Below are 16,086 nucleotides of genomic sequence, written 5' to 3' on the forward strand. Positions count from 1 at the left end.
GCAGACAGCACCATTGTTGGTCTAGAGCAGTGTTTCTCAAATCCAGTCCTCAGGCCCCCCCAACAGGTCATGTTTTCAGGATTTCCCTCAGATGAAACGGCTGTGGTAATTGCTAAGGCAGTGAAACTGATCAAATCACCTGTGAAAAATAATGGAAAACCTGAAAACATGACCTGTTGGGGGGGCCTGAGGACTGGATTTGAGAAACACTGGTCTAGAGGGTGGTCTCCCACGTGCAGTGGGTATATTGGCACCCCCCTTGCTGCACCATCATTGGATGCCACCAGCTCCGGGGACCTCCAGTGACACCGTAAGCATAATCATCCATTTCCTACCCCTCCTTTGATTGCATCATCCTAAAAATGATTTTTGGAACTATTTTATGATCCTCGCTGAATAAATTTGCTTTTTGTTTAACATTATTGTTATTAAAAGACTCATCTCCATCCATTCATTGTATGCTGACATTTCCCATTTGTTTGGTCCTGTTCCTCATTTCTGGCAGTGAGGGACGTCTTTTCGATCTAACCCATTGAGCGATGACACCCCTTGTCTTGTATTGTTGTCATCCATATTTTCCAGTTATGGTTAACGTTAAGCTTCACTGGGCATAGTGCACACTCATTTACTGTAATTCATTCACATGATCCTAAGTTTTAGCGCTAGTGACATCCCCCGATACTTACTACTAATGATCCATCATTCCTTCTAATAGTTTACATACTACTGTTAAGCTGACTGGTCTGTAGATTCCAGGTGTAGCAATACACAATTGCAACAAACAGTTATTCCCTGCAATATCTGTATATTATATTATCCCTCTAGTGCCTGGTGTTACCAAACTGACATCATATTTGGGAGCCTAACCAAAAGGATTGTGGGATTAGTAGTTCCACCAGATGGCTTTTCCCCTGCATGGCTATACACCCGGATTATATATATCCCAGGGATCTTTGCTACCATCAGGGAGATTGCTGAGATGGGCTATAAAATAAACCAGAGACCCGCCCAAGCGTCTCTTCTTCCCAGGCCTCATGTGTGATGGATCTCTCTGTGCTGGGAGAGTGAGGTCGAGGCCTACCACGCGGTGTACAACATTCCTGTCCGGCCGAGAAGGGGGTCCAGAGCTGTCTGTTGTTCATTGGACATCTGATCAGCACCAACTTGACCATACAGCAACCAACAACCCACGCTTCATTCTCCGAATTTGGGTGATCATCACAAGCGAGTCCGCAGCCAGGAAGTCCATTTGGGAGTCACTATCTGAAAGGAGTTTGTTCAGCCTGGTCGGTGGTGAGAGGGCAATTGCCCACCTTTGAAAGTCTTTCCTTGGTTGTTTTAATGGGACACTATGTACAGACAGCTTTATTTTGGGAACACTTCACTGCACTTCTATTTGAACACTGTACATAGGCATCTTTAGCTACAGTCAGCACAAGATATACTACCACTCTGTTACTACACTTTATTGGATATAGTTAATGAGCACCGACTGCCGTTGAAGACCATCAGATCTGCAACATTCTGTCATTGCTGCTTAAAGGGCCCTCATATCATCCTTGTTTAAACTTCATCTCTCAATAGAATAAAAAGGGTTGAACAGGCCAGCCTGGATTTCTTTTTCTAGTAGTATTGTCAGAATTTATGTTTAACTTTGCTTATTCTTTCAGGTTATGTCCAAGTGGTACGCTATTGTACATATGTGTATATAGCATTCTGTTGTCTGCCAGCTGTCTTAACTGGCATACTAAAGGAATCCAAAACAAATGGAAAGGTACAGCGCAATAAGTACAGTTCATAAACTGATTGAAATGCAGAATGATGCTGTAGATAAACACCCAGTGATAGATGCAATCTTGTACTATATCATCTCAGTGACAGGTCCTCCACCATAAGAAATGGATACTCTTACCAGGTGCGTTGGACCACTGAATGAACAAATGGTCAGAAGTGCAAATTCCCACATATGGGTGAAGATGATACTTCAATCCAGAGGAATGGCAACCAGGGATCAATCATATGAATAAAAAGAAGGAATGATCTCAGTGCAGACTGTACAGATCTTAATTTATTCCAAAAAATTAAATGGCTAAAATGCCAGTGTACAAAAAAATGTAAAGCATAAATGCCTGGTAGAACTTGGCAATTTGGATCATAAAAAACATTGGTAAGAGCACTGATCTCTAAGTTCAGATGGAACGTGGGTGACGACCAAGGAACAGTAGCTCCTCTCCCTTACACACGTTACATCCAGAACAGACTTCGGCAGCGGTGGGTGGAGCTACTACGTCACCCAGCATTACATATATAGCAGCCTGGTGTTCATGGATGGTGTCAAAAGTGCAAGGAATGCCGTAACTGGAAATCCGGATAGCGGACTTATCCAAATAGCACAAACAGGCACCAAATTCTATGGGGACACCAATAGGCTTGAAAATACACCAATATAAACATCACATAATGAAAATAATACTAAATCGATGAATATAAAATATTTTCCAGATCAATATGAAGTGATAAATGATCTAGGTGCATAGAAATGGCTAAAGAACATAAAAAAAACACTTTTTATAAAATACATTATAAAAAGTTATAAAAATGGACGAAAAACCTACGACCATCTGAAAATGTAAATGTAAATAGAAAAAAACCCACATATGCTGCATAAAAATGGGACATAAAAATGGGAGGGGGAACTATCTTGTAACTCACTTATCTGAAACAAAACAATTCAGGTCAAAGTCGATGTTCATCCCTCCCGAAACCAACACATGCAGCTCATGGATCCAGAAGATTCACGTCAACTTAGTTGATGAATATAATTCCCCCCTTTCCAATGTTGGTTAACCCTTTCAAAGCTCCAAAATTTGAGACATTTGGAGTCTCTATTATGGAAATGTCTAAAATGCTTGGAGACACTATGGGGGTTATTTACGAAAGCCAAATCCACTTTGCACTGCAAGTGCCCTTAAAGTGCACTTGGAAGTGCAGTCACTCTAAATCTAAAGGATAGATCTGAAATGAGTGGAAGCTCTGCTTATTTTATCATCCAATCATGTGCAAGCTAAAATGCTGTTTTTTATTTTCCTTGCATGCCCCCAGTGGATCTATAGCTACTTTACTTCCAAGTGCACTTTCAGTGCAATTGCAGTGCAAAGTGGATTTTCCTTTAGTAAATTACCCCCCATGGGTCTTCAAGCCTTTTTTGATGTTGTCAACATGCTCGGTGATACGGATGCTGAGAGGTCTGGAGATCCTCCCTACATATTGCAAACCGCAGTCGCACTCGAGGTTACAGCATTCCTTGCACTTTTGACACCATCTGTGAACACCAGGCTGCTATATATGTAATGCTGGGTGATGTGGTAGCTCCACCCACCGCTGGCGAAGTCCGTTCTAGACGTAATGTCCGTACGGGAAGGAGCTACTGTTTGTGGTTGTCACCCGTGTTCCATCTGAACTTGGAGATCAGTTCTCATACTGCTGTTTTTTATGATCCATGTTGCCGAGTTCTACTAGGCATTTATGCCTTACATTTGTTTGTACACTGGCATTTTAGCCATTACATTTTTTGGAATAAATTACGATCTGTACAGTCTGCACTGAGATTGTTCCTTCTTTTTATTCATATGATTGATTCCTGGTTGCCTTTCTGCTGGATTGGAGTATCATCTTCACCCATATGTGGGAATTTGCACTTCTGACCATTTGTTCATTCAGTGGTCCAACACTTGTGGTAAGAGTATCCATTTTCTTATGGTGGAGGACCTGTCACTGAGAGGATATAGTACAAGATTGCATCTATCACCGGGTGTTTATCTACAGCATTATTCTGCATTTCAATCAGTTTATGAACTGTATTTATTGCGCTGCACCTTTCCATTTGTTTTGTATTCATATTTGAGGATTTGTGATTTGCATTTGTGGTGTTCACCTTGCAAATTTTTGTTGTATATTTTTGTGTGCGCTGATTGCTTTTTTATTTAATACCTAAGGAATCATTCTTCTGTGTTTGTGTTGTGCCAGTCACCCAGAGTGTCAGGTGGGTTGGAATGTTTTAAAAACAAAACAAAAGCACTCCTGCGCATAGGCGGAACACCAAACCGACTATGAGAAAGCACACGTTGGCCTTGCTGCCCTCAAGGGTGGGGAACCCTAAAAGTCAAAAAGAGAAAAAGAGGACGCACCAGCCTTGTGCATTATCCTTTAGTCACGTATTTATTGAAGACATGAAGTCCCTTTCAGGACAATACGTGTGCGGGAGGACCCTGGAATGTCACTGCAACCACCTTACTGCATCATACCTTTTGGAAAGCTTGTTTATGTTTGTAATCCAGCACTAGGCGTTAGTGCTTTATATGTGAGTACCTGTCCTTTTGTAATAAATCTAGTCTTTTATCCATACGGTCTGCACTATATATTTTTTTCCATTTTATGATATCCTACTTTGAGAATGTGAGCTATCATTGATGACAGCGCTATATAATAAAGAAGCCGTATTTCATCTATCTGGCCTACCTGGACCTTGGTGTATGACCGCTGGTAGTGGCAAACGTTTATTTGACCTATCTGTTCAGTCAGGGGTCTATATTTTAAGGTGAGCGGTTTGGCTGTCTGGTGGTGGAATCACTGAGTCTGTTGACACCATCAGGATATCTGCATGTATCTCTATCATCACAGAGGAATACATCACTGTTGACTACTGCTATCAAAGTTTCCTTTAAAATTTAAGAAGATATAATAAGAAGAAAACTACTCACAAACAATCGTATAAAATCTTACAGTAAGACAGTAAGAGTAGTCATCGAATGGCAGCATTTAGTAAAAGATGAACGGGACTCTCCAGAGGTAACAAAGGAGCTCACACCACTCACTACCTGCTGACGCGTTTTGAGGGGACCAACCCCTCTTCTTCAGCTCAGTATTGGGCTCTCCTTCAAAAGTCCCTGTATTAATGCCTGAAAGCACTCACACACTTAAATAAATGGATGGAATCACATGTGTATGCACATAAACACCTGCACCCAATTAAACTTATACATAGGTCACCTCCACTCAGCTGGGCTACAAAAAAAAAACAGGGGAGGACACCCGGGCTGACAGCACCACTTTTCATAAGAGCTATGCATAAACTTACCACACATGGGAGTCGTGCCACTGCATATGCCATATGCCCACAGGAAACATTGTACATCTTTCATTAGCCAGCCTGGAATGCACATCGCCATTTTGTGTTCCAGGCACAAGACAGGAAGCAGGCATAAAACTGTCTACTTAACGCCAATCGGCGCACACCTAATTCCACACTGCAGACTATATTGCGGCAGTCACAATCTACAGAGAAGAGCCTGGAGCGCACCCCATGTTTGCGCTCCAGGCAGAAGGCAAGTGCAGCGTCACTTCCTGTGCGCTGTTTGGCGCACTTCGATGACACAAGTATTAGTCACTGACGTGTTCCCACAGACCAAACTGCAGAAAACCACTTGGCATTTAACTATTCAAAAACATATAAATAAATAATTAAAAGACTAAATGGATGAATGGGGGACTGAGGGGAACTGAGAAGGGACTGTAAAAAAAAAAAAAAAAAATTTAAATGAAAAAGCCGGGCATCATAAAAAAAATAAATAAAAAAAATAAAATAAAAAATAACATAAAAATAAAAAATAAATAATAAATAAAAATATCACCATGCATGTAGAACATATGTGCATACACACGTCACCAGTGTGCAGTGACCAAAATAGGGGCAAGAAAAACCTAGAACAGTTGGCTTAAAGAGACCGCTGAAGGAGTGGGCACACACTGCATTAAGTAGTAGTTATAATGAAATAAAAACAATCTTTTCACGGGTAATGCACTCAAAAAGTATACATATATAAAAAGATTAAAAATATATATTAAATATATATATATTAAAAAAAAAAAATATATATATATATATATATATATATATATATACATACCTCTACTCAATGCATGCAGCATGTGGCGATATAAACCAAAAACAAATAGCATATTAGTCATAGAGTCGAGCATATATCTCACACATATGGTATCACAATAGCAGCAGCAATAGACATGAAAAAAAAAGCAAAGCAGAAAATAATAAACCTGCTCATGCAATTTTATGAATCTCCGGATCTTCATTCAACCTCCCGGGAGTCAGACTCCCGAGGGTGAAGATCCAATAGGCCTCACATTTACAAAGCTTCTGATTTAGTGTTGGAATGTTTACAGGATCATGGAGATGCAGATGAGCAGGTAAATCCAAGCAGTCCCCAAGGGGGTGGTGCTACATCTGGGGGTTTGCCCGGGATGCCATCTGCAGTGGGCCCGAGCCAACCTAGACAAGAGCCACAATCCGCATGGGAGGCTGATTCGGTAGCAGCGGCTGCCTAGGGCAGGAACGAGGGAGCTCAAATGGGGAGAAGAACTGTTCTAGAAATCTCAGGAAGTGAACTGAGAGAGAGATTAGAAAGTGGGTAAGAGCTCTGGCACCAGGACACCGGGCCTACATTGTAGACATGGAAGCCGAGTACACCTTGGATCAAGTCAGGGTACTATTGGAGTGGCAAGAAGAGATACCTGTGTGCTTCCAAAGGGAAGAGGTACGTGTAGCCAAAGGAGTGATTACTAGAGAGAGCCCACTCAAAGTGGGGGAAGAGCCGACTAAGTGGCATCCTTCATCAAGGGCTCAAGAGAAGGGCCCAGTACCGGTGGGAGCCAACTCCCAAGGGGCTAATGTCCCTCCTCTCTCTTTTTACATGAATATGAGCCGGCTAGTTGTTAGTTTGGTGAAGAACAGCCCTGGAAATGCCAATCGGCACCTGCCCTGAGGTTTTTCTCAGGGCAGTTGCCGACCCCTGTGAGGGAAGATGAATTTGAAACCTGGATGAGTCAGGCTCTACAGGCCATGGAAGAATGGAGAATTTCAGAGACGGTGAAACAGCAAGGGCTCAGTGAGAGTCTCCGAGGTCCAGCAGCTGATGTAATTCGTAATCTGAGGATGGGAAAGAAAACTTGTGTTGCCATATACTACATATACGCCTTGTATGCTGTATTTGGAAGAGTTGAAACTACCACAAACCTGAAGTACAAATTCAACCACACCCACCAGCAAAAAGGGGAAAGTCTGTCTTAGTACATATCTTGAGTAGACAGAATGCTGCATCAAATTGTCCTCAAGAGCGGTATTGATCGCAAAGATGCTGATCAAGCTCGTCTAGACCAGGTTCTGCAAGGGGCTAGGCCAAATCATTGTATTAAAGTTGTTACTAAAGAGAACCAAAGTGGTGCCCACATACCCTGACTTGATAAGAGAAGTACGAGAAGAAGAGGCTCTATTAGAATAGAAGAGCCAAAGGACACGAGAAGTGGGTTCTATTGCTGGAAACAGGGGCAGTCTGAATCGCTGGGGCTGGCCATTTCTGACACTAATACGCCAGTAAATGAACTGGGGCCAACAAATGAATGGCCCAGGTAGCTCAAGCTCAAACCCAGATGTACCACGCCTTGATGCAAGTGATATGGTCCCCAAGCAAAGGTTCAAGAGCAAGGGACTCACCAACAGGAGCCAAAATTTTCCCAAGGGCGAGAGAAGAGATGTTACGGATGTGGGGAGGCTGGACACTTTCGGGCCGAGTGTCCCAAGGCCGGCATCAGCTCCCAATTACTCGCAAACATTCTGAAAGCTTTACAGAAGCTACTCTTCCCAAAATTGGTGGGAAACTTCAGGGGACCTCAGTGAAGGAGCTAGTTGAGAGTCCTAAGTAAAGACTGAGCTCCAAGACCAAGCACAGAGCTAAAAAGAAAAGGGGACACAAGCCATCTGCTGCTTCTCCCCCTTCTTCACCAAAGGAAAGACCTAAGAAGAAAAAGGGACACAAGCTATCTGTTGCCCCTCTCCTTTCCTCGCCAAGGAAAACAACAGAAACCAAACCCCCAAGGAAGGGGATCCAAAGGCAGGAATTCAATGCACACCTTACTGAACAAATAGTTAGACCAACTCCACTACTCCCAAAGAGACTGATTAGGGCACAAACTATAGAGTCACCCCCTAGAAATCTGCCAAAGAACCTAGTGGGGCCCTCCCCTATAGTCTTGAAAAGTAGTAGAGGGCATTTATACTCAAGCCCTACTAGATACAGGAGCCCAAGTGACGTTGCTATACCGAGATTTTTATCACAAGTATTTGAAGCCTATCCCTTTGTGTAAACTTGAGGAGTTGGAGATCTGGGGCATAGGGACCTAAAATTCCTATACAACGGATACATACCCATCAAGATAACCTTTGATACTTCCCTGGCTGGGAACCAGAGTCTTTTGACATGTTGGCTATTGTCTGCCCCCAACCTCCTGGGGCAGGCCGAAATTCTTTGTTGATAGGAACCAACACCAATCCTGTGAGGAGGCTACACATACCACTGGCCTTGGAGGGTGCCCCAGTAGGGAAGATTCATCCTCAGCTGCGGCAGGCGTTCCAGCGAGTGTTTCAATAGAAGAAAGGCCCCATTGAAGGAGTAGGAAGACTGTGACGATTGGATGCTCACGAAAAGGTCTCACAGCCAGGCAAGAGAGCCTGCTTGAAGGCCACTGTTATGTTATCATGGGACCAGCCAGGCCCTTATTTAGTGGTGGAAGCTGATCCAACAGTTGGAATAGAATTGGTACTGGAGATCATACTCACTAAGGCTTTATTGAGAAATGGGGGGGGGGGGTGAATACCTGTGAGTGTGAGGAACATCACCGATCACCCGATTAGCTGAAGCCTCGGATGGTGATTGGGAAAGTGAGTGCTGCCACCCCAGTGACAGGGAATGATCTAGTTCAGAAGGGAAATGGAAGTGAGACCACTGTCCACTGCCCAAATCTACCCTCAGGATGGAAGGAGAAGATTAAAGCCCAATTAGCTTGATGGGAGAAGATGTTCTCCAAAAATTACTTTGGTAATGGAGCTGGCCCAGGAGTGCCCAACATCGAATTTGCCAACTGAATATAAGCCCTTTCACAAAAGAGCCAGGCAAATCCCTTTGTTTGATCTGGAAGATCTTAGAGAGCAGCTGGCTGATCTGAAGAAGTCAGGGGACATTAAGGAATCGATTGTGGAAGTGAGAAAGAAGAATGGGTCCCTCTGGATGTGTATTGATTACCGAACCTTGAACTGAAGGACTATCCAAGACCAGTACACAAGCCTCCGCATAGAAGAGGCATTGCAATGCCTATCAGGGGCCAAATAGTTCAGTGTACTGGATCTGAAGAGTGGATACTACCAGATACCCATGCATCCGGATGACCGAGAAAAGACGGCCTTCATCAGCCCTTTAGGATTTTTCAAATTCGATCGAAAGCCACAAGAATTAACTGGGGCCCCTGCCACTTTCCAGGGACTGATGGAGAACACCGTGGGGGATATGAACTTGGTAGAAGTAATGGTGTACCTTGATAACATCATTGTGTTTGTCAGAACATTGGAAGAACATGAAGCTCGGTTGGAGAAAGTTTTCCAAAGGTTACACATGGAGGGGCTGAAGCTGTCAGTTACTTACCTTGGGCATGTAGTCTCAGCCCAGGGGATAGCTACTGACCCTGAGAAGTTTGAGGCCATTACTTCTTGGCCCCGCATTGAGCACCGTCACTGAGTTGAGGTGATTTTTGGGATTCTGCTCCTATTATAGGAGATTTGTGAAGAACTTCTCAGAGATTGTTCAACCGTTGAATGAACCCTTACAGCAACAGAAGGAAGGGGATCTGCAGAAAGCCCAGAAGGGAGGCCCTAGAAGGCCACGTGAATCTATTCAGGAGCAATGGACGGTGAAGTGTGAAAAGGCTTTTGAACGCCTGAAGGAGAGCCTTGTGGAAGCCCTAGTGCTGGCCTATGCAGACCCATCCAAGCCTTATGAATTGCACATGGATGCCAGCAGAGATGGCCTTGAAGGACTGCTATACCAGAAGTCAGATGGAAGACTTCACCTGGTAGCCTATGTGAGCCTCAGCCTCACCCCTTCTGAGAATTATCTGTTACACAAATTGGAGTTCTTGGCCCTCAAATGAGCCGTGGTAGATAAGTTATGTGAATATCTATATGGGGCCACCTTTGTGGTGAAAACTGATAATAACCCTTTAACTTACCTACTGACCACAGCCAAGCTGGATGCCACTGAGAATCGGTGGTTAGCTGCACTCTCTGAATTTCAGTTCAGTCTGAAATACCGGCCAGGAGTGGGAAATCGGGACGCGGATGCCCTTTTCCTGAAGACCTCATACCACAAATGTTGGCCCGAAGAGTTGGGTCCATTTGTCCCTGGAAGGATTGAGGGCTGTATGTCAAGGAGTCGAGCATAAGCACTGAGGGGCAATAGGAGCGGAAGCTGTGGGAGTCACCCCTGCTGGTGTGCCCAGATATTACTGCAGTTTGATTCAAGTGCGCAGCTAAGAATTGCCTCAGTTGACAAGAGAGGATATGAGGCAGGATCAACGGGTAGACCCATTGGGAAATCTTATGAGGATATCGCTATTCATTCAGGACCCTCAGATGCTGTTGAATGGTTACATTAAGGGAGCAAAAGTGGTCCATGGAGAATGGGAACGAATGCGATTAGAGGATGGAGTCATATACCAGAGAGGCCCATCTGAAGAGCCAGAGGGCGTTCATCAACTGTTCCTCCCTGAGAAACAATGACTAAAAGTGTTGACCACCCTTCATAATGACCATGGTCACTTAGGCCCGGACAGAACTTTCAGGTTAGTCAGGGAACGATTTTATTGGCCATCCATGAGAGCTTGAGTGGCCAGAGTAATGTCCTGGTTGTGACAGATCATTTCACCTGCTATGCCCAAGCTTTCCCCACTAGGGACCAGCAAGCCAGTACTGTAGCAAAAACCCTATTATAGAAGTTTGCCATTCATTACGGGCTGCCACAACGCTCACGCTAAGACCAAGGTCGGGACTTTGAGAACAATGCCCATACTGGTACACCTTACACTCGGCTGCAGTAGGCCAGCAGCGGACATCTTGTTACACCCAGCGCATATAGTTCGAGCTGGGTGTAACAAGATGCCCACTGCTGGCTTACTGCAGCTGAGTGCAAGGTGTACCAGTATGGGCATCGTAGCATACTTAGATGTTAAATATTAAATAACACGAATGATGAGAGGCAAAGTGACTTTCTAAAGGGCTCGTCAAATCCTCTGATACTCAGCCTGCAAGTTTTTCCTCATTACTCCTTCCTCTACCATAGCTGGCAAAAAATGCAATGCTTACGGTCATAGGGGTGCTTGTGGCCTTCTCCCTTATGACAGTGCATAGGTCTAGCAGCCACTTACCCCAAGTACTGTCACATGACTGAGGGAGTGCCATCACCACTACCCTTAACGTCCAACGCCACTGGGGATTTTAGTGCTGGCTGCCGCTACTAAAGTGATCTTTGTGATCTTCCTGTGCTGAGTGGCTGTGTTTCTGCGTTGCTGCACAGTAGCCATAGGGGTCACTCACATGGCATGGGTTCCATTTACAGAATTCATTAATTAATTCCCTTGCATTTTTTTCAATGAATGCAGAGCATTCCCAAATTGAACAAGGTGGAGTGGCAGGGCAGTGATGTCATGATCTCCATCTCATCCAATCAGAATGCAAGGCATTCTCTGAATGGCAACTATGCTGAGCATGTGATCCCATGTGGTTACTATGCAGCAGGGCAGCTGCTTGGCAGAGGACTTGGAATACAGCAGCAGCAGCAGCTACTACAGTGATTCTCTGCTTCCAAAGGGATTGGCTAGGTATGACATATGCATATTTGCATTGGTCCAAGCTAGACCTTAAAAAAAAAACATACCTGAAACTCATTGTAAAAATTCTTAGCTGTAAAAAAGGGGCTATTATATCGCTCATACTCTTTCCTTTATGCACATGAGCAGACATTTACACACTAGCAGGCGTTTCCAAGATCCCATTTGCTGATATTTGGAATGGTAATTCCAAAAATAAACACCTGTACATACAGGACCTGTACATGCAAGGACTTTATTTCTACAACTGCATAGAGTATGTTTTTGTTTTGTTTTTGTTTTTTCAGATATGTGGCTTAGCTTGGCACACGAGAATTGAATTGCTTAGCAAGTTGGTCCTATTAGATTTTGGTTTATTTTTACAGTATCAGGTAACATTTTGGCATTTGCATGTTTTTAAGCCATTTTATCAGTAAAGAGGGCACAAGAGCAGCCTAAGTTAGATGTTACATGTGCCTGGCAAACTAGGATTAGGCTTGTGCAATTCGTTTCGTAACGAATCGAAATTCGGCCGAATTTTGCATCTTTCGGACATTCGGATGCATCCGAATGTCCGAATAAAAAAATAACAAATTACAACGAATACGAAAGAAATATAACGAATGAATTCGACATGATTCGAAATTATTTCAACCGCATTCGAAATGATTTCAACATGATTCGACATTATTTCAACTGCATTCGAAATGATTTCAACATGATTCGACATTATTTCAACCGCATTCGAAAATATTTTGTGACCCGAATTTAGGGCCATGTATCTCGGGGTCACTTGGTGGTAGACACTTCAAATTTGGATATGTTGTAGTGCTAGTATTATTGTGTTTGCATACCAAATTTGGGGTTTTTAGCTATAAGTGACCCCGAGATATGTGGCCCCAAAGTCGGGTCGCAAAATGTCATTCTCTGCTCTATTAACTAATAACATTTTGCGACCCAAATTTGTGGCCACATATCTCGGGGTCACTTATAGCTAGAAACCCCAAATTTGGTATGCAAACACAATAATACTAGCACTACAACATATCCAAATTTGAAGTGTCTAGCACCAAGTGACCCCGAGATACATGGCCCTAAAGTCGGGTCACAAAATATTTTCGAATGCGGTTGAAATAATGTCGAATCATGTTGAAATCATTTCGAATGCAGTTGAAATAATGTCGAATCATGTTGAAATCATTTCGAATGCGGTTGAAATAATTTCGAATCATGTCGAATTCATTCGTTATATTTCTTTCGTATTCGTTGTAATTTGTTATTTTTTTATTCGGACATTCGGATGCATCCGAATGTCCGAAAGATGCAAAATTCGGCCGAATTTCGATTCGTTACAAAACGAATTGCACAAGCCTAATCCTAGTTTGCCAGTTTTGCCATAATACTAGCACTACAACATATCCAAATTTGGAGTTTCTAGCTCTAAGTGACCCCGAGATACATGGCCCTAAAGTCAGGTCACAAAATATTTTCGAATGTGGTTGAAATAATGTCGAATCATGTTGAAATCATTTCGAATCCGGTAGAAATATTTTCGAATTTCGTTGAAATATTTTCGAATGTGGCCGATTTTTCGAATTCGGTAGAAAACTAAACTAAATCCGAAAACGAATTTAAGGAAGTTAACGAATATAACTAAACGAAATTAATGAATTAACAAATTAAAACGAAACGAAACTAAACAAATTTTTTCCTTTTGCACATGTCTAACTAGGATCCCACTGAATGCATTGAACATCAGTGTACGGTCAACTGAATAGGTACAGAGATCTGTATTAGACTGTTTGTAGACTGGAAATATCTGCATGTAAGTATTCAGGCAAATCAAGGATTTCAAAGAAGAATTCTTATATTGATTTGAAAAGTGGTGATGTGTAAATGAACAGTCACTTGTAGCCATGTGTGATGTCCAAACTGAACCAACTATTCACCCAAGAGCAACAAAATCGAACCTAATAAATATAACATATTTGAGAAGTATACAAAAATGATTTGAAGTTCAGATGTTTAGTCCTCTTCTAATAAGTATATTACTTTGCTTTTTGTTTTGTAAATAGATTTTTTTTAAAGTTACTGCAAATGTCTGGGTTAGTTTAAAATAGACTTTTGGCTGTTTTCAAAGTAAGTATATTTGCTTAGTTATAAGCCAACCTGGCAAATCTTGAAGAGGAATGCTATTGTAACCTAGTAAACATTGAGATACTAGCTGAATTTTTTTTCCATACCATATTTAATAAAACCTAACTTGGCTTCTCTATTGTCTCATTCACAGGAACAGCCCCCCCACACACACACACACACACACATCAATACACAGTTATCAGCAATACTGGGAAAGGGAGCTGGGGATAGCATTGAACCTGGAGGACTGGCAGGCTATTACACAGACCATTTCCAAATGCTGTAAAAATGTTTTCATTTGAGAAAATGCATACAAAATACTGTACCGTTGGTACTGTACCTCAACCTACCTAGCACACTTTGTTCCAAATTATCTGCCAATGTGCCTTTGCAGATGTGTCCAAACTAGAATGATGGCGCATATTTATTGGTCCAGTCCAAGATTGAGCAGACTATAAATAGGAGTCTATGCCCTATGCCATACACTATTTCACTCTAACCTAAAGAAAAATCCATACAAAGCTCTTCTTCACAAACGGATTGACTCTCCTTTTAGCTGAGCACTGTTTTATGCCCACCAAACTAAAAATTGCAAGTGCCTGGAAATTCTCTACCCTTAGCTTCAAGGCAGTAAAAAAATCTTATGTATGACATCATGATCAATGAAAAACTGACAGCTATTTTGGCAGGTTCCCATGGCAAATTCCTCTGAATCTGATGCCCATGGACATTCCCTTCTATTCTTCTTCTCCTCTGTCTTCCCCACCTTGCCCTTTCCGTATTTCCCTGTTATTTTCCCTTTTAGATCTACTGGTTTAGGCAGTCCTTAATCGACCTAACCCCTCTCTTTGGAGTGGCTTTATCATCATTTGAATGCCAATGTCATATTTGTCTTGTGTGTTTATTTTTTTACTGGTTCACACAAGGCTGCTGCGTTTTGTTTGCTGTTCTGTTTTTGATCCTTCTATGTCTTTAACTGAACCTTATTTTTGTTGTATTTCTGATGCTTGCTATAGCCATTGTCTACATTTCACATTCTACACTCTATGCAGTCTCTACTGGCTACCTATGTATGTACAATGTGATTAAAGTCAGTAAAAATTTTGTTAAAAAAAACCCTTCTTGGCAACATGCATTATCATAAGATTTCGACAACTCTAGCCAGAACATTTAACAGCTGAACAAAAATCTCATGTTGCCATGATTCAGTCCACTACTCCTATGATCTGCTACCTCTTCACTTTACCAACTAAGAAAATGAGCTTCGTGTTGGTAACTGTAATGTGGGGACTAAGTGATGGGCAATTTTGCAATGGGTGGCAGAGCTAAATCCTTGCAGCTTAGTCTCCACAGCAATTTTGACATTCCCATTCCAAAGGAGAACTTATAAACACTGAAAAAAAGTATCACGGATACCAAGTTACACCAGTAATGCTTAGTTGTATAATGATTATGATTTATTCACTGCATTCAGTCATTTTGGAAATGAGCAGCTTGTGGAAGCTTGTGCCTGCACTTTATCCTATTGGATGCTAGATTATTCAGAAAATATGTGACATTGGGGTTGATTTACCAAAACTGGACAGTGCAAAACCTGGAGCAGCTGTGCATGGTAGCCAATCAGTTTCTAACTTGTTCAAATAAGCTTTGACAACAAAAAACAAACCTGGAAGCTGGCTGATTTCTGCGCAGCTGCACTAATTATGCACTCTCCAGTTTTGGTAATTCAACCCCAGTGTGTTCACAGTAAAATGGCCAAATCAATTATGGTCAAGCTACAGTCTCCTAGTTTCCATTCTCCTTGTTTGGTGGCCCAGTGGACCACAGGTTGATGGCAGGAGTGGAAAGGGTCAAGCTTGAGTGCCACAAAGAGATCTGTACAGCGCTTGCTGAATACAGCATGCCAGATTTGAATGGTTCTGGTTTGCTTTTACTGGAGATATCTGCACTATCATACCCATCCTGCTTTGATAAAGTTAAAACACCCACAGCGTAACTTTCATTTTAACAGGAATGGTCAAATAAGAACAGAATATTACCCCATCCAGGCAGTTGTCACCTACATGTCCTTACAGTAACTTCTACATGGTATAAAAATGTTTCTTAACATTGCTGTTAAACATGGCCAATTATGATCTATAGTCATGGCCGAAATTGCTGGCACTCCAGAAATTTTTCCAG

The sequence above is a fragment of the Lithobates pipiens genome, unplaced genomic scaffold, assembly GCF_037356315.1.
Source record: "Lithobates pipiens isolate NorthernLeopardFrog02 unplaced genomic scaffold, aLitPip1_a1.2 Scaffold_10, whole genome shotgun sequence".
Classification (NCBI taxonomy): Eukaryota; Metazoa; Chordata; class Amphibia; order Anura; family Ranidae; genus Lithobates; species Lithobates pipiens.